This window comes from Salvia miltiorrhiza, chromosome 1 (genome assembly GCF_028751815.1).
Source record: "Salvia miltiorrhiza cultivar Shanhuang (shh) chromosome 1, IMPLAD_Smil_shh, whole genome shotgun sequence".
In the NCBI taxonomy this organism is placed as follows: domain Eukaryota; kingdom Viridiplantae; phylum Streptophyta; class Magnoliopsida; order Lamiales; family Lamiaceae; genus Salvia; species Salvia miltiorrhiza.
Genome location: NC_080387.1, coordinates 25771486 through 25791680, shown reverse-complemented (window position 1 = coordinate 25791680; position 20195 = coordinate 25771486).

Genomic DNA, 20195 nt, shown 5'->3' with positions numbered 1-20195 from the left:
TCAAGAATTTATACCGGTTGTTTCCCTTACTCAAAAATGGTGAGGCCGATGTCAAAAGAAAGATACGGGAGTCTAGAGTGACATATTCAAGTTTCAAAGGTTTTCACCGAGTGAAACTTTACTTATGATCTCCCAAAGATTGTTTACCAAAAATGTATTCCAGATGGGCAGTGATGTTTACAAATTCATAAATAAATCATGCGAGCTCTAAATATTCTGAAATTTTACCAAAATATAGAAAATGTATGAAAGATGATACACAATTAATTTGGGAATTTTTTGGAACCGTTTGGATGGCTGGAATCGCCTTGCAAAACACTGCCGGAGCAGTGTGCTTATGGCAGATTCGCTGCCTTACCTCATGCACGGTTTTTCACCCAATAAACTCTAGCTTCGAGTGTTGGGGTACTACTGGACTGGAGCAGCTTGAAATCTTGGCAAAGTAGTTAAGCCAAGTCTTCCTTCTCTTTGTGATTGCTGGTGCGAAATGGAAGGAATGGGTGAAGTGTTGGAGTTGATGGGAAGCAAAGGTAGTGGAGATGGTGGGGAGCATAGGGTAGTGGAGTTGATGGAGTGGGGAACAAAATTAATGGAAAGAAAAAGAGAAGAAAAAGAAAGGAAAAAAAATGTAGAGGAGAATTATTGATGTATTTTCTCTGTCTCGGTGATTCTGTAACTGTAAGATGGATCGTGTGCTCGTATATGCTTGATACTGTTTATTTAAATAAATCTCGTATTTCGACATGTGATTTCTCACTAAAACCGATAAATTATAAAATGAATCTAAATTAAATCCGTAGATTTAATTCGTTCGTTGTTCTGATATCTAAATAGCAGAGAGAGCCGGGAGAGAGCCGAGAGTTAGAGAGAGAGGCTTGTGTGTGTGTTTGTGTGTCTGCGTTTGATGAAGGGAGGAAGAGAAGGGGATAGGGTTGGCTTGTTGTTGGGCTCCCTCTTGGGCCGATTTTATTAATTGTTGTTGGGCTCCCTCTTGGGCCGATTTTATTAATTGTTGTTGGGCCGAGACTTGGGCCGATTTTATTAAGTGTTTGGGCCTTATTTAATTAATTGATGGGCTTAGATTTAAATGTTTGGGCTCTTGGTTAATAAAATATAATGGACTTAATTTGTCTAATTAATTTGGGCTTATATCTATTTAAATTATTTGAGCTCTTAATTATTAATTTAAATTGAGCTTGATTAATTTAATTATATATTGACCTTTAAATTCATTATTTAAATGGAGTTCTTTATTTCAAGTATTTATAAATGGTTTTTAAAATAAAATATTTTGAGTTAAACTCTTATTTAAATTAATTCTTTTCAAATGACTTATTAATATGGATTATTTGAAAATGATTAAATGATTTTAAATATGAGAAAGCATGATCTATGATGATATAATTTATCTATGTGATATTATAGGATTTGTTTTTAAATGACGGAATATTTGACTTGATGACATAAATAGAACGAGTTATGATTAATGCGCATGTTGATGTTCGAATAAATAGTTTCGAACCTAAATGATAGTTATGAGTTTAAGGTTTTGACGAGATAAGATTAATATGGATGCTAGAACCCTAAAATAATTAAAGGAGATAGTTTAGTTCAGAGACCTATTTTCTTTTCTTCACGACTTCTTCTCGAACTTATCGATTCTTCGTCAATAAAGGTCCAGGCGGGGAGTGATAGCTAAAGAGGGAAGTAACTCTACGCCCGTTGTGGGAACGAATAAGGTGGGCTTTCTTAAAACACGTATATAGAGATCCCCTGCATACAGGCCTCTTATACGAAATGAAATGATTGACATGATATGACTGTATTATTTCAAATGATAAATGGTTCTTATGAAATGAAATGTTTATGAATGATTGTCTGTCAAAAATATTTGTGTTTTATATATGTATTCTATCTGTGTTGGTTCGCCAACTATAAAGGAAATCGAATTCGGACCCTACGCTAGACGAAGGTTTGCTAGTAAGGGTTAACGTGTACACTCATGGAGACTGTGTGTCGCTTGCGACCGGTCTTAGCGTCCGTGGAAGGAGGCCTCCTTCCCGGCGCGTAAAAGGAACAGATATGGATCATATAGACTGAAAATGGGATGCGCATCCAACTTTATGAAATGAAAGAAAATGTTTAGTAAGCACGGGTCCTTCAAGTAAAACCCTGTGTGTTACTGTTGGCAGTACAATAAATTATATATAATGTTATGTTTCCGGCATATGTTCACTGAGTATTTTTACTCAGCCCTGCATGTTGTTTTCCCTAATGTGCAGGTTGAGCGGGTGATGGAATGGAGTGGAGTTGAGCGGATGTACCCTTTTGACATAAAATAATAATGTAACCTTGAGTATACATCTTCATATGTATAATTCACACGTATTTCCGCTGCAAGATACTCTGATTATGTTAATGTTTTATTTTAAGTATGATACTCTTTTGTTGGGTAATCCACTTCAACGGGCCTTCCTGAACGAATGTCTTGTTTTTGCCCAAGTGATCAGTTATGATCTTAGTGTTATATAATAAATGTCTCATTTCGTAAAATGTTTGATTGTTAAGTAAATGCCCCTTTCTTTCCCCGCTTCTTAATCCCCTTCCCGAGTCATAACCCCGGTTAAGCCATCCTTAGGGATTGCGGGCTGTGACAGAATGGTATCAGAGCAGTTCGTTTGCTCTGGCCCAAAAATTTTCCTTCAAAAGCCAAGTCTAGATCGAGTCATTTGACTTAAATGAATCTTATGACACCGCTCAACGCTCCATTGCATCACGCTCAATCAGTAAAAAGGTAACTGTGGTTTCAATCTTTTAATAGTGTTATGATTTTAAACTGTTGCAAGATCATGATTGTGAAAGATATGCTATGAATGAATGTTGAATGATTTACGTTGGTATGACAGATTTGATACGTACTATGTTGATACGATTCGAGAAATGAATGATAATGAACACGTTTTCAAGGAATGTAGATTGTTATAAGTTTTATGATCACATTTGCAAAAGAACATAGATTGATGGATTTATAGGGTATCACTATAACCTAGATGCTTGAGAATGACGAATCAGAAAATGACTGAACATCACGAATGTTTTGGTTTCCTTCGGGAGACTGTAGTTTCTTTGAAACTCAAAGATAGACTGAAAGGATACGTACCACGTTGAAAGTAAGTCAACGAAAGGTGACATGAGACAACTTCAAGATGGACGTTACACCACGAAGGTTTTAAGCATAGTCTCTACGTTCGAAAGTTCACACATGACAGAATATCAAATTGACTTCGTTTCATGATAAGTTGTAGAAAGAATATGGTTTGACTGTTACATTACTATGTTGTAATATGTCTACTTATGTAAGAATGTTGAACGTTCAGAATATAAGTCTAAGAGATAGGACCCTATGCTTCAGCTATTAGCTTACTGTTACGAACTTAAGTTTTGTTATGTATAGTATGATGAGAATTTAGAAGACCCAGAATTACCAAGTTCGGGATGATGTTTCCCGTGTAACTGGGAAGTGATTATGTTGGACCTGGCCAGTCCACATGATCCAAATCTCAGTAGACGTCTTTTGGGTTTATAAATCCCTGTATTTCAACTTCAGTTTAAAAATCAGATGTGTTCTCACTCTAGGTCATTTTATTCGACCTAGTAGTTACTCCTTTCTACCATCTGGTTATTCATTTGAGTATCTCAAACAAATTTTTCTACAACACTTTGTTTTGATATCGTTCAAGAATTGAGCCCTTACAATTGTTGAGTTGTCCTAGTAACCTCTTGTGATCAATAAGGATTTACATGTTTTGTTATGATGCTTTCATGATTAGATCAAGAGGAATATGTTATAAGGAATATACTAAGGATCTTTTATCTTTGAATCACAGAATGCCTCCTAGACGTGCCCCAAGAAACCCAGTAGATGTAGAAATTGAACCGCCACGAAGGGTTGAGGAACTTTTCCTCAAACAAAGTCCGCCTTCATTTAATGGGGTTGGGAGTCCAGTGGATGCTGAACATTGGATTAGGGCGATGGAGAGGATTTTCGATTTCCTCCATTGTAATGCACAAGAACGTTTGTCATGTGTTGCGTTCCAGCTGACTGGGTCTGCGGATTTTTGGTGGGAGGCCAAAAGAAAAGCAATGACTCCTCAACAGTTGGCAAATTTGTCTTGGGAAGACTTTAAGACAGAAATATATGACAAGTACATTCCAAAAAGCTACCGCAAGAGAAAGGAAACTGAATTCTACAACCTAAAGCAAAACAAGATGTCTGTAACAGAGTATGATCGTGTTTTCTGCGACATGTCCCGCTATGCTCCACAACAGGTGGATACTGATGAAAAGATGTCGGAGAAGTTTCGTTCTGGTCTTAGACACGAGATAAAAATGGCACTCGCCAGTCACGGTGATCTTACTTACTCTGAGGCGCTCAGCAGAGCTTTGGATGTCGAGGCAGCTATGCCCGAGGATCGCCCAGCTCAAACTCAAGCTCAGGGAGCAAATGATCGAGGAAAGAGAAAATGGGAAGGTAACAACAATAACAACAGAGGCTACTATAACAGTCAGGACGATAAGAGGCCTTGGCAGGGAAACATGGTGCCACAAGGACAAGGACAACAGACTCACCCAGGACCCGTTGGAAACAATCAGGGTCAACTCAGGGCACCTGTGTGCCCAAAGTGCTCCAAACAACATCATGGTGTATGTCTGGCTGGCAGTAATACCTGCTTTAAATGTGGTCAGAAGGGCCATTTTGCTAAGAATTGTCAAGGCAAGGCGCCAGGAGGAATGGGAAGGCCGAATCAGTCGGGCCAAGCCCAACCACTCAGAGCCATTCAGGGCCAGCAACTGCCATATCCACCACGTCAACATCAACTTGCACCTCGCCCACCACAACCTCCTCAAGCTAGAGCCTACGCCCTGCACAAGAACAATCAGGGAAATAACCAAGGAAACCTGGCAGGTATGGGCATGTTACTCAAAACACCTGTTGTACTTTTGTTTGACACGGGTGCTTCACATTCTTTCATTGCAAGTGCATGCGTCGACACTCTAGAACTTAAACAGGAAAAGCTAATCAGGATATGAGAATTTCTTCACCAATAGGAGGGGTGACGACAGTTACACACGTTTGCTCGAACTTAGATTTGAACATAGGGTCACTTAAGGTTGTAGCGAACAACTTGCATGTTATACCAATGTGGGACGTGGACTTAATCCTAGGAATGGATTGGCCAGCAGAGAACTATGCCACGATTTTATGCAAGGAACGGGAGATCTCATTCAAATATCCAGGAAAAGACGCTTTGAGTTTTCACGGGATAAGTATGGGTAGGAACATACCAGTCATTTCAGCCCTACAAGCGAGAAAGATGATGAACAAGAAAGACTGTAGAGCTTTTCTTGTATACCTAAACGGAGAAGCTGGAACAGAAAAAAAACAATCGAAGATGTGGAAGTTGTACGAGAATACAATGACGTTTTTCCAGATAACTTGCCAGGACTACCACCAAATAGGCAAGTGGAATTTACCATTGACTTGGAACCAGGATCAGCACCAGTTTCAAAAGCACCCTACAGGATGGCTCCAAGGGAATTGGAGGAACTAAAGATCCAATTACAGGAATTATTGGACCTAGGTTTCATCAGACCTAGTGTATCTCCATGGGGATCGCCAGTTTTGTTTGTCAAGAAGAAAGACGGCACTTTGAGAATGTGCATCGATTACAGAGAGCTGAATAAGCTAACGCTCAAGAATAAATATCCTTTGCCAAGGATAGACGACTTGTTTGATCAACTCAAGGGCGCGAGCGTGTTTTCAAAAATTGATTTAAGGTCTGGGTATCATCAGTTAAAGGTCAGACAAGAAGATATACCTAAGACGGCGTTTCGAACAAGATATGGCCACTATGAGTTTGTAGTTGTGCCTTTCGGGTTAACAAATGCGCCAGCTGTATTCATGGACCTCATGAATAGAGTATTTCACCCTTACTTAGACAAGTTTGTCTTAGTATTCATAGATGACGTCCTCATCTATTCCAAGAACGAGGAGGAACATCAACAACACTTAAGGACTATCTTGCAAACACTAAGGGATGAACGACTTTACGCCAAATTCAGCAAGTGTGAGTTTTAGCTTAAAGAAGTTACATTTTTGGGACACATCGTGTCATCAGAAGGAATCAAAGTGGACCCCGCTAAGGTGGAAGCGGTGCAAGGATGGAGGTCACCAACAACTCCAAATGAGATAAGAAGTTTCTTAGGATTGGCTGGCTATTATCGATGATTCATTGAGGGATTTTCAAAAATAGCAAGACCAATGACGCAGTTACTTAGGAAAGGAATCAAGTATACTTGGACTGATGAGTGCGAGAGGAATTTTCAGCAGCTTAAGGACAGGCTAACTACTGCACCAGTTCTAGCAGTTCCAGAACCAGACAAGGAATATGTGATCTATACGGATGCGTCGAAAAATGGACTAGGTTATGTGTTAATGCAAGAGGGAAAGGTGATAGCGTATGCATCGCGACAACTTAGACCACATGAACTGAATTATCCAACCTATGATTTAGAATTAGCTGCAGTGGTGCATGCACTGAAAATCTGGAGACATCACCTATACGGAGTTAGGTGTGAGATATTCACCGATCATAAAAGCCTGAAATATTTTTTCGAGCAAAGGGATCTGAACATGAGGCAAAGAAGATGGCTCGAACTAGTAAAGGATTATGATTGTGGTATAAACTACCACCCAGGCAAGGCTAATGTAGTAGCCGATGCATTAAGTCGTAAAGTCTCGTCTAAATTAGGATACCTTCTCACGAGAGAAGATGAACTCATTAAAAACTTTGACAAGATGATGATAGAAGTGATTAAACCACCTAATACAATAACGAGTGTTGTTGCGACAATACCCAGTTTGAGAAAAATAGTGGTAGAAGCACAAAGGAAGGACGAAAAGATGGAGAATCTACGAGGAAAGATAAGGAAGGGAGAACTCAAGAATTACCATGAGGAATCAGACAATGCTATCTTCTTTGAAGGGAGGATATGCATCCCACATGACGATGAACTTAGGAATAAGATAATGAGCGAAGCTCATGACACTCCTTACACTGCCCACCCAGGAAGTACTAAGATGTATCAGGACCTAAAACAGAATTTCTGGTGGGAAGGAATGAAACGAGATGTGGCCTCGTTTGTTGAAAGATGTCTTACTTGTCAGCAAGTGAAGGCTTTGCACCAAAGACCCTATGGTGAGTTACAACCTTTTGGATATACCAAAATGGAAATGGGATGATATTGCAATGGACTTCGTCACAGGACTACCAAGATCAAAACGAGGTAACACGGCTATATGGGTCATTGTTGACAGACTTACGAAGTGTGCACACTTTATACCAATCCCAATCACTCATGGATCAGATAAGTTAGCCCAACTTTATGTCAAAGAGATTATACGTTTGCACGGAGTACCAAGGACAATTACATCAGATAGGGATTCCAAGTTTACATCTAGATTCTGGATAAGCTTGCAGAAGGAACTGGGAACGAGGTTAAATTTTAGTACAGCTTTTCACCCACAAACAGATGGTCAGTCTGAAAGAACAATTCAGACACTAGAAGATATGTTAAGAACGGTCGTGCTAGACCGGGGTGAAAGTTGGGAACATGTTTTACCGCTTATCGAGTTTGCATATAATAACAGTCATCAAGCCACTATCGCTATGGCACCTTATGAGGCATTGTACGGGAAGAAATGTAGATCGCCACTTTACTGGGATGAAGTGGGCGAAAGAAGAATCCTAGGGCCTGATACAGTAGGCGAGATGATTGAGATCATCCGTCAAATCAGACAAATAATCAAGGAGGCCCAGGATAGACAGAAGTCATATGCTGACAAACGCCGAACGGACCTACAGTTTGAAGATGGAGAAAAAGTTTTTCTGAAGGTTTCTCCATCAAGAGGAATCGTTAGATTCGGTGTGAAGGGTAAACTCAAGCCACGTTTCATAGGACCATATGAGATACTAGAACGAATAGGCCATGTAGCCTACAGGTTGGCGTTGCCGCCAAGCCTTGGGAATGTGCACAATGTATTCCACGTATCGCAGTTAAGGAAGTATGTTTACGATCCAAAGCATGTAATCCATAGAAACGACATTGTCCTTAGTCCAGATATGAGTTATGAGGAAAGACCCGAATCTATTTTAGATCGGAAGGTTCAGATACTAAGGAATAAATCGATACCAATAGTTAAGGTCTTATGGAGACATCATGGTCAAGAAGAGGCAACATGGGAACCCGAGTCTACCATGAAAGAGAAGTACCCAGAGTTGTTTCCTGAGGTACAAATTTCGGGACGAAATTTCTTTTAAGGGGGATAGTATGTAATGACCCGAATTTTTGATGATTAAATTCTCCCGAATTTTTGATGATTAAATTCTTATAATGACTGATTTAAGGATTTATTATGATAATTAGGGTTCGGCATCCATTAATAAAATACAGACTTATATGAATTTGATGATTTATATACGTGATGAGTTATTTTATTTTTGTTTCCAGTAGACGATGCACTCAAAATATATTTTGAGTCCATTAATTTATTAATGAGGATTTAACCTTGAAATGTTAAAAATGAATTTTTATTAATTATTAAAGTTGATCCATGTGGTTAGTTAATTTATTAAATTGACAAGCCCAAATGGATTTTATACTTCAAATAAAAATTAGTCTTATATGTGTCAATGTATTTAAATGAGTTTGGAACCATATAATTAATGTATTAATCTCTTAGATTTTTTTTATGATTAAATTTGAATAAATCCTAAGCATGCTGAATCCTAAGCATGCTGAAGAATTTACTACGCATGCTGAAAAACGTTCTTCAGTCATACAAAGTAGCTGAAGAGAATTTCCATGTTCATACCAAGAATTTCCACCCTCATTCTTCTTTAAAGCCAACCCCACGCCTTCACCATTCTTCACCCAAACCTCACAACTTCACCATTTCTAAATTCCTGCAGCAAGTTCCGACAACAACATACACCAGAATCTTAAGGTTTTTCTCCTTAAGCTTATTTCATTTAACCTGTGCAGAGAACCACCAAAGCCACATACAATTACTGAATATTTCTTTATGTGTTTACAAGATATGCTATATATGAACTGAAATTAGAGAGAGCTTATATTGGAAGAAAAGAAATTCATATTTACATGAATATATGCTTGAGTACACTTTACAATTGAGTAGTTACAGTATGAGAATAATCCTATATATTTTTTTTACTGAAAATGAGGCTTGGACCCCTGTTTTGTGTGTGTGAGTCGAGATCAGAGGGAGGCGGCAGCCGCGGTGGCTCGTCGCCGGCGACGGAGCGGCGGCGGTGAACCTGCCGTGGTCTCCGTTCTGCCAAGAGAGAAAGAGAGGAGGGATTTCAGTTTTTAATTTTTTAAAAAAAAAGGGGAGAACAAGAGGGGAGATCCGGGGGCTTACCTTTGTGAGATGGTGCTCGGCTCCTCACAGCGAATCCGACGACGAACGGCGGCGATGGAGGACGAAGAGACGGCGGCCTGGCTTGGACTCCGGCAGAGAGGGCGCATGCCCTGTTCCGATCTAGAGATCTAGAAACCGAGAGAGAGAATCAGGGCGGGCAGGCGGCGGCCGTGCTCTTCCACGGCCAGGCGATGGCCGTGAACACCCAAGGCGGCGGCGTGCGGCTGGCTTCCGGCGAGATAGAGTGAGAGAGGTAGAGAAAGGAGGCTGAAAGAGAGAGAGAGAAACGCAGGGGAAGAGAGGGCCAGAGGGAAAGAAGGAAGAGATGAGAGAAGGGAAGGGAGGCGCTCGGCGAGGCGGCGCGCCGGAGGCGGCGCCGCACTCGACCAAGCAGAGAGAGAGCAGAGAGAGCCGGGAGAGAGCCGAGAGTTAGAGAGAGAGGCTTGTGTGTGTGTTTGTGTGTCTGCGTTTGATGAAGGGAGGAAGAGAAGGGGATAGGGTTGGCTTGTTGTTGGGCTCCCTCTTGGGCCGATTTTATTAATTGTTGTTGGGCTCCCTCTTGGGCCGATTTTATTAATTGTTGTTGGGCCGAGACTTGGGCCGATTTTATTAAGTGTTTGGGCCTTATTTAATTAATTGATGGGCTTAGATTTAAATGTTTGGGCTCTTGGTTAATAAAATATAATGGACTTAATTTGTCTAATTAATTTGGGCTTATATCTATTTAAATTATTTGAGCTCTTAATTATTAATTTAAATTGAGCTTGATTAATTTAATTATATATTGACCTTTAAATTCATTATTTAAATGGAGTTCTTTATTTCAAGTATTTATAAATGGTTTTTAAAATAAAATATTTTGAGTTAAACTCTTATTTAAATTAATTCTTTTCAAATGACTTATTAATATGGATTATTTGAAAATGATTAAATGATTTTAAATATGAGAAAGCATGATCTATGATGATATAATTTATCTATGTGATATTATAGGATTTGTTTTTAAATGACGGAATATTTGACTTGATGACATAAATAGAACGAGTTATGATTAATGCGCATGTTGATGTTCGAATAAATAGTTTCGAACCTAAATGATAGTTATGAGTTTAAGGTTTTGACGAGATAAGATTAATATGGATGCTAGAACCCTAAAATAATTAAAGGAGATAGTTTAGTTCAGAGACCTATTTTCTTTTCTTCACGACTTCTTCTCGAACTTATCGATTCTTCGTCAATAAAGGTCCAGGCGGGGAGTGATAGCTAAAGAGGGAAGTAACTCTACGCCCGTTGTGGGAACGAATAAGGTGGGCTTTCTTAAAACACGTATATAGAGATCCCCTGCATACAGGCCTCTTATACGAAATGAAATGATTGACATGATATGACTGTATTATTTCAAATGATAAATGGTTCTTATGAAATGAAATGTTTATGAATGATTGTCTGTCAAAAATATTTGTGTTTTATATATGTATTCTATCTGTGTTGGTTCGCCAACTATAAAGGAAATCGAATTCGGACCCTACGCTAGACGAAGGTTTGCTAGTAAGGGTTAACGTGTACACTCATGGAGACTGTGTGTCGCTTGCGACCGGTCTTAGCGTCCGTGGAAGGAGGCCTCCTTCCCGGCGCGTAAAAGGAACAGATATGGATCATATAGACTGAAAATGGGATGCGCATCCAACTTTATGAAATGAAAGAAAATGTTTAGTAAGCACGGGTCCTTCAAGTAAAACCCTGTGTGTTACTGTTGGCAGTACAATAAATTATATATAATGTTATGTTTCCGGCATATGTTCACTGAGTATTTTTACTCAGCCCTGCATGTTGTTTTCCCTAATGTGCAGGTTGAGCGGGTGATGGAATGGAGTGGAGTTGAGCGGATGTACCCTTTTGACATAAAATAATAATGTAACCTTGAGTATACATCTTCATATGTATAATTCACACGTATTTCCGCTGCAAGATACTCTGATTATGTTAATGTTTTATTTTAAGTATGATACTCTTTTGTTGGGTAATCCACTTCAACGGGCCTTCCTGAACGAATGTCTTGTTTTTGCCCAAGTGATCAATTATGATCTTAGTGTTATATAATAAATGTCTCATTTCGTAAAATGTTTGATTGTTAAGTAAATGCCCCTTTCTTTCCCCGCTTCTTAATCCCCTTCCCGAGTCATAACCCCGGTTAAGCCATCCTTAGGGATTGCGGGCTGTGACAAAAAACCACTTGAATGAATCTGTTGTTTCGTCTGTCAAGAGACAACATCCGAGCAGGATTGAGTGATGGTGATGATTTACGCCAACAATACTTCCGAATGGCATGTTATATTGATTCACAAGGTATATTGTATCAAAGCTCACAATGTCGTGAAAAATCCTCATATGCAGCTCTACTACGAGGATGTATCCACAATACATTGCGGAGTCTAGAGTCATTGTCGACATCTATCAAATAAAAGAAATCCTTATCATTCTTTTGACACGACTTGAACAACTTCTGAATGGCCACGGTGTCTCCTACGCCTAGTCGTAACCTTCTCCTCTCTTCAACATAATTCCTACAATCTTTGACCGTTGCTCCCAAATTAGATGGCCCCCCGGTAAATATTTCCATCATTCTTATACTCTTAGATAGTCGCATCCCGACACGATCATGTGTTTCTAACTATTTCTTCAGTTCGCTTGACAAGTGCCTGTGAGCTGGCATAAACTCAGACATTCCTGGCTCAAGTTCATGATTGTGCTCGTTGAATACTTTCCCAATCACCCAAACACCATCACCCTTGTTTATTGCATTTATACGAGCAGGGCAGTCCATTCTCTTACTAAATTTTTTACTCTCCGACTATCGTCCCCTTTCACACGTGTACTGTAGATATTTATTTCTCCTTCTCGATCTTGTATTGCAATGCCGAGACCCTTAGCCTTAGCATAAGCTTTGTAGGAATCCAATAGATCCTTTTCGCTTTCAAATATTATTCCAGGCCTTGGACCAGTTTGCAGCATCTCATAAAATATGTCATCACCTTCAAAATAAGTATAAAATTAATCAAATAATATAGGTTGAAATTTAGTAAAATAATACAACAAATTATAAACTGAACACATCAATTTAGTTAGTGGGTTTCATCAATTAACTGTAACTATTTTATCGACATATAAAAATAATTATATTATGTTATCACCTTCAAAATAAGTATAAAATTAATCAAATAATATAGGTTGGCATTTAGTAAAATAATACTACAACAAATTATAAACTGAACACGTCAATTTAATTAGTGGGTTTCATCATTTAACTGTAACTATTTTATCTACATATAAAAATAATTATATTATGATAATTATTCATACTTAATACGGTACTAACAAATATATCAATATTTTTTATATTAAATGTCCCAACCCAATCGAGCTACTCGCATTATAATTTTTTTATTTAACTGAAAAAGATATAGCTAGTCGCAATATATATAACCGAAAAACATCACTTTATATTTAACTCAAGAGACATCAGCCGAGCATATATTATTGTAATACCCCGTTTCCTCGAGCTAAGTTTAGAATAATTTTGAACTTAGATTTAAGATGATTCACGCCGGATAAAGAAAATAAATTTATTTTAATTCCAACAAAAGTGGTTTACAAAAGCATTTGTAAATTTAGTTATTAAATTTATATGCATTGCATATTTATTTAATTTAGCATTCAAGCATTTTCACGAGCTTTTAATTAGCCAACCCTGAAGAATTTCTACAGTTTCGACAATTTTATCCTGAGGGATTTTATTTGTCCAATCAACCCCAAAAGTTAGCTAAAAGCATACATCCCATCAGCCACCCTACACTATGCTATCCAACTTTTTAGCTAATGCCTTTGCAGGCAATCCAATCCCTCATCTGCGGGAGAGTCCATCCTGCTTGTAATGCAATACATGAGGCCCGCTCAGATGCTGCCAAGTGTAAAGTGCTTTTGAGTGTATTTTTTATTTAGTTTTAATGCTATAAATTACTTTACCACAGTCAACTTAACAACTATGGTAGGACACGATTTTCGAGAACTGCATTCTTTTCATTTTATTGCTTTTTTTTCCAGATTTTGTTAATAATTTAATTTTCTATTTTTCTATTTACTTTTACAATATATTTTGAAATTGTATATTTATACTATTTTGAGTTTATGTTAACAACAACTTTTATTTATTAGGAAATGTTGTACTTATTTTTTTTAACTTTGCATAATTAAGCACTTGTAATTATGGTTGTGTAATGATAATATAAATAATTAAATGTACATATATATGTATATGTATGTATTCAGTTTGTAGGTTAAAAAAAATGAACTTGAGATACATAACATAGGACATTAATTACTCGTAGTGGAGATAATGAAAATAGCCATTATTCGATTTTATAATTGCTCATTCGAAATCATTCGAAACTAACTCACAATTAGAAAATTGAATTTTAATTTTATTGTAATAAAAATTTTAATCTTAATTTTAATTCACTTATTATTTCATGAATATCGAATTATAAGTATAAGTTTGAAACTTATATTTGAGATGTAAGTAAATGATTCACTTGTTATTTCAAAAACATCAAAATATAATTATAAATTATTTAAACTTATATTTGAGATGTAAGTAAACGATTTACTAGTTATTTCTAAAATACCAAATTATAAGTATAAGTTTTAAACTTATATTTGAGATGTAAGCAAATGCTTCACTTCTTATTTTATGAATATCAAAATATAAGTATAAATTTTAAACTATATTTATAATGTTAGTAAATGATTCACTTGTTATTTCATGAATATCAAAATAAAAGTATAAATTTTAAATTTATATTTGAGATGTTATAAATTTTAAACTTATATTTGAGATGTAAGTAAACGATTCACTAGTTATTTCAAGAATATCAAATTATAAGTATAAGTTTTAAACTTATATTTGAGATGTAAGTAAATGCATCACTTGTTATTTTATAAATATCAAAATAAAAGTATAAATTTTAAACTATATTTATAATGTTAGTAAATGATTCACTTGTTATTTCATGAATATAAAAATAAAAGTATAAATTTTAAATTTATATTTGAGATGTTATAAATTTTAAACTTATATTTTAGATGTTATAAATTTTAAACTTATATTTGAGATGTAAGTAAACGATTCACTAGTTATTTCAAGAATATCAAATATGATTAGTGGAATTTCAATTGGGGATTCTCAAATTCGAGTAAGATTAGTTGAAATTTAATTGGAGATTCTCAAATTCGAATATGATTAGTGGAAATTCAATTGAGGATTCTCAAAATCAAGTATGATTAGTAGAAATTCAATTGGGGATTCTCAAATTCAAGTATGATTAGAAGAATTTCAATTGGAGATTCTCAAATTCAAGTATGATTAGTGGAAATTCAATTGAGGATTCTCAAATTCAAGTATGATTAGTGAAAATTCAATTGGGATTTTCAAAATCAAGTATGAATAGTGAAAATTCAATTGGGGATTCTCAAATTCGAGTATGATTAGTGAAAATTAAATTGGGGATTCTCAAATTCAAGTATGATTAGTTGAAATTCAATTGGGGATTCTAAAATTCAAGTATGATTAGTGGAAATTCAATTGGGGATTCTCAAATTCAAGTATAATTAGTAGAAATTCAATTGGGGATTTTAAAATTCAAGTTTGATTAGTGAAAATTCAATTGGTGATTCTCAAATTCAAGTATGATTAGTTGAAATTCAATTGGGGATTCTAAAATTCAAGTTTGATTAGTGAAAATTCAATTGGAGATTCTCAGATTCAAGTATGATTAGTTGAAATTCAATTGGGGATTCTCAAATTCGAGAAAGATTAGTGGAAATTCAATTGGGGATTCTCAAATTCAAGTATGATTAGTGAAAATTGAATTGAGGATTCTCAAATTCAAGTATGATTAGAAGAATTTCAATTGATGATTCTCAAATTCAAGTATGATTAGTGGAAATTCAATAGGAGATTCTAAAATTCAAGTATGATTAGAAGAATTTCAATTGATTATTCTCAAATTCAAGTATGACTAGTTGAAATTCAATTGCAGATTCTCCAATTCAAGTGTGATTAGTTGAAATTCAATTGGAGAATCTCAAATTCTAGTATGGTTAGTTGAAATTCAATTGGGGTTTCTCAAATTCAAGTATGATTAGAAAAAATTCAATTGGGGATTCTCAAATTCAAGTATGATTAGTTGAAATTCAATTGGGGATTCTAAAACTCAAGTTTGATTAGTGAAAATTCAATTGGGGATTCTCAGATTCAAGTATAATTGGTGGAAATTCAATTGGGGATTCTCAAATTCGAGAATGATTAGTGAAAATTTAATTGGGAATTCTAAAATTCAAGTATGATTAGTGGAAATTCAATTGGGGATTCTCAAATTCTAGTACGATTAGTTGAAATTCAATTGGAGATTCTCAAATTCTAGTATGGTTAGTTGAAATTCAATTGGGGTTTCTCAAATTCAAGTATGATTAGAAAAAATTCAATTGGGGATTCTCAAATTCAAGTATGATTAGTTGAAATTCAATTGGGGATTCTAAAACTCAAGTTTGATTAGTGAAAATTCAATTGGGGATTCTCAGATTCAAGTATAATTGGTGGAAATTCAATTGGGGATTCTCAAATTCGAGAATGATTAGTGAAAATTTAATTGGGAATTCTAAAATTCAAGTATGATTAGTGAAAATTCAATTGGGGATTCTCAAATTCTAGTACGATTAGTTGAAATTCAATTGGGGATTCTCAAATTCTAGTATGATTAGAAGAATTTCATTTGGGGATTCTCAAATTCAAGTATAATTAGTAGAAATCCAATTGGGAATTCTCAAATTCAATTATGATTAGTTGAAATTCAATTGGGGATTCTAAAATTCAAGTTTGATTAGTTGAAATTCAATTGGGGATTCTCATATTCAAGTATGATTAGTTGAAATTCAATTGAAGATTCTCAAATAGAAGTATGATTAGTGGAAATTCAACTGGGGATTCTCAAAATCAAGTATAATTAGTGGAAATTAAATTGGGGATTCTCAAATTCAAGAATGATTAGTGAAAATTTAATTGCGAATTCTAAAATTCAAGTATGATTAGTGGAAATTCAATTCGGGATTCTAAAATTCAAGTATGATTAGAACAATTTCAATTGAGGATTCTCAAATTCAAGTATGATTAGTGGAAATTCAATTGGAGATTCTCAAATTCTAGTATGATTAGTTGAAATTCAATTGAGGATTCTCAAATTCAAGTATGATTAGAAGAATTTCAATTAAGGATTCTCAAATTCAAGTATGATTAGTGGAAATTCTATTGGGGATTCTCAAATTCAAGTACGATTAGTGGGAAATCAATTGGGGATTCTCAAATTCAAGTATGATTAGAAGAATTTCAATTGGGGATTCTCAAATTCAAGTATGATTAGTGGAAATTCAATTGGGGATTCTCAAATTCAAGTATGATTAGTTGAAATTCAATTGAGGATTCTCAAATTCATGTATGATTAGTGGAAATTCAATTGGGGATTCTCAAAATCTATACTATATTAAAAGAGCAGTTTTCAATTTGAAATTGATTTCAAATCAATTTCAAATTGATTTGAATGGCGATTTTGTGATTCCTTCAAAAAATAATGTCATATTATATATACACAAAAAATGGATTAAACTAACTTAAATTAAATTACAACTTACAAATCCCACGTCTAAAAAAATGGAGCATGCACTAAAAACTGCATTTTTTTACGTGCAATGCATTACTAATTTATTTCACACTAATTCAACAAAATATATTAATTACTTAGAAAACACTATTCAAATATATTTATTCAATTTGATTTTCTTTTAAATTCATCAACTTTAATTTATAAAAAAATATTCAATATGGATGTTAAATTAAAGATAATGACGATATCTTTAATTTGATGTAAAAATTATAAAAAATAAATTTAAAACCAATAAGTTATTATAGTTTAAAGTCACCAAATTATTTTTTTCTCTCTCCTCTCTCTTCTCTCCTCTATCATCTCCTCTCTCATTTCTCATTTTTTAAAATTCACGGTTCTTTCATTCCTTTTTCCATATTTTTTTTATTTTATTTTTTATGTTTTTACTATAGATCAGTATTTTTTATATTTTACTATTTATATTTTTATTATATCAGTTTAATGCAATTACAATGATGAAACTTATATTTGTTCATTTTAGAAATCTTTAGCTTAAAAATATTTTTTTAAAGGTCAACTTTATATTAATATAAATTTGTAGATAAATAACTAATATATAGTATATCTTAAAAATCGAATTTTTAAGCTTCAAAATTACTCATTGGAAAATCAGTAATTAGAGAACCATTATCGATTTTCTTTAAAAATAAAAAATAAAAGTAAATTGAAGAGTTTAATTTTTTAGTAGCACATTTATTTAAATTTACTGAAATTGTATACATTTTATTTTGGAAAATGAACGACACATATCTCATGTTAAACCCTTTATTTTTTCACTTTCCAATTGAAAAAAAAAATGTATACATTGTAACTTTATTTTAAAATTTGAGCATAAACAAAATTACCTCATAAATATGCATTCGAAAACTATATTAAACTACAGTTATACTATATGTAAATAAATAGTTTTGTACATCTTAGAATATTATATGATCCATAATGATACTCATTATCATCTATACTTGCTTTTGATATTTCATAATTTATTTATTTATAAATTTATACACATTATCAATTAAATCAATTAATTGCTATTTCAATAATTGAAAATTTGAATGTTTTCGGATTGATATTTTTATTGAGATTATATTGTGAATAATTTATTTTTTATTGAGATCATTTATGTTTATATTTACTTATATATATATATATATTATGTTTAACATTTTTATTTATTTATTTAAATTATCGTTCAATTTCGATGATGGTCGTGCATCGCACGAGCGGGCACATACTAGTCAAGTATAATTAGTGGAAATTCAATTGGGGATTCTCAAATTCGAGAATGATTAGTGAAAATTTAATTGAGAATTCTAAAATTCAAGTATGATTAGTGGAAATTCAATTGGGGATTCTCAAATTCAAGTGTGATTAGTTGAAATTCAATTGGAGATTCTCCAATTCATGTATGGTGGGTCACGATTTTCGAGAACTGCCTTATTTTCATTTTATTTCTTATTTTTCAGATTTTGTTAATAATTTAATTTTCTATTTTTCAATTTACTTTTACAATACATTTTGAAATTTTATATTTATATTATTTTGAGTTTATGTTAACAACAACTTTTATTTATTTGAGATGTAAGTAAATGATTCACTTGTTATTTCAAAAATATCAAAATATAATTATAAATTTTAAACTTATATTTGAGATGTAAGTAAACTTATAAATTTTTGGTTGATATTAACTTTTTTCAAATTCAAGTATGATTTGTGAAAGAGTAAAATTTTGAAGTAGCCAAAATGAAGCATAAAACACAATTTATGGCCACACATTGAAAAAACACAAATTTTGGCCATTTTTATTGATTTGGACGTTTTTGCCCTTAATGAGGCGGACTGGGTAGGATCAGGTACGCGGGTCGCGTGCCGGGTCGGGTTAGGCACTTATGGCACTATTAGTGCCATAAGTGCCAAGATGGCACTTATGGCACTAATAGTGCCATAAGTGCCATCGGAAATCCAAAATAAAACCAAGTAAAATAGTCATTTTGGCACTTATGGCACTATTAGTGCCATAAGTGCCAACGAAAATTCAAAATAAAACTAAGTAAAATGGTCATTTGGGCACTTATGGCACTAATAGTGCCATAAGTGCCATACGTGCAGCACAAATACAGAAACAACAACATCATTTAAACCCTAAATGGAACATCTAAACCCTAAATAGAACATCTAAACCCTAGGGGGAAGTGTGCACTTATGGCACTTATGGCACTAATAGTGCCATAAGTGCCATACGTGCAGCACAGATCAGATCAGCACAGATCAGATCAGATCAGATCTGCCATGGCTGAAATCGAAGGAGGCGGAGATCAGATCTGCCGATGGAGGAGGCGGCGCAACGATCAGATCAGATCCACCGCCGCCGCCTCATCAGACCAGATCTACCGCCGCCGCGCGCTGGAGAAAGAGAGAGAGAGAGATGAGAAAGAGAGAGGAGTGAGCGACAGCCGCTGGAGAGAGAGAGGGGGAGGATCTCCTCCACCACCGCCGCGAGAGCTCCGACGAATTCTCCAAGCTCGGTGCCGCTGCCGCGCAGCCGCTGGAGAGAGAGAGAGAGAGAGAGAGAGAGAGAGAGAGGGAGATGAGAAAGAGATAGGAGCCGCTGGAGAGAGAGAGGGGGAGATGAGAAAGAGAGAGGAGATAGAGAGGGGTAGAATAGTCATGACATACAAAAAATGGCCAAAATTTATGTTTTTTCAAATGGTGGACAAAATTTGATGTTGTATGTTGAATAGGGCCATTTGGCCCTATTGTTTCTTTGTGAAAATTCTATTGGGGATTCTCAAATCAAGTATTATGTATATGTTTTTATTTAGAATATTTTTAAGTTTTCTCTAAATAACCATTTTAGTACTTAACAAAAAGTTAATATCAACCAAAAAAATAAAAATATATTTATTTTAATTATTTTTTTA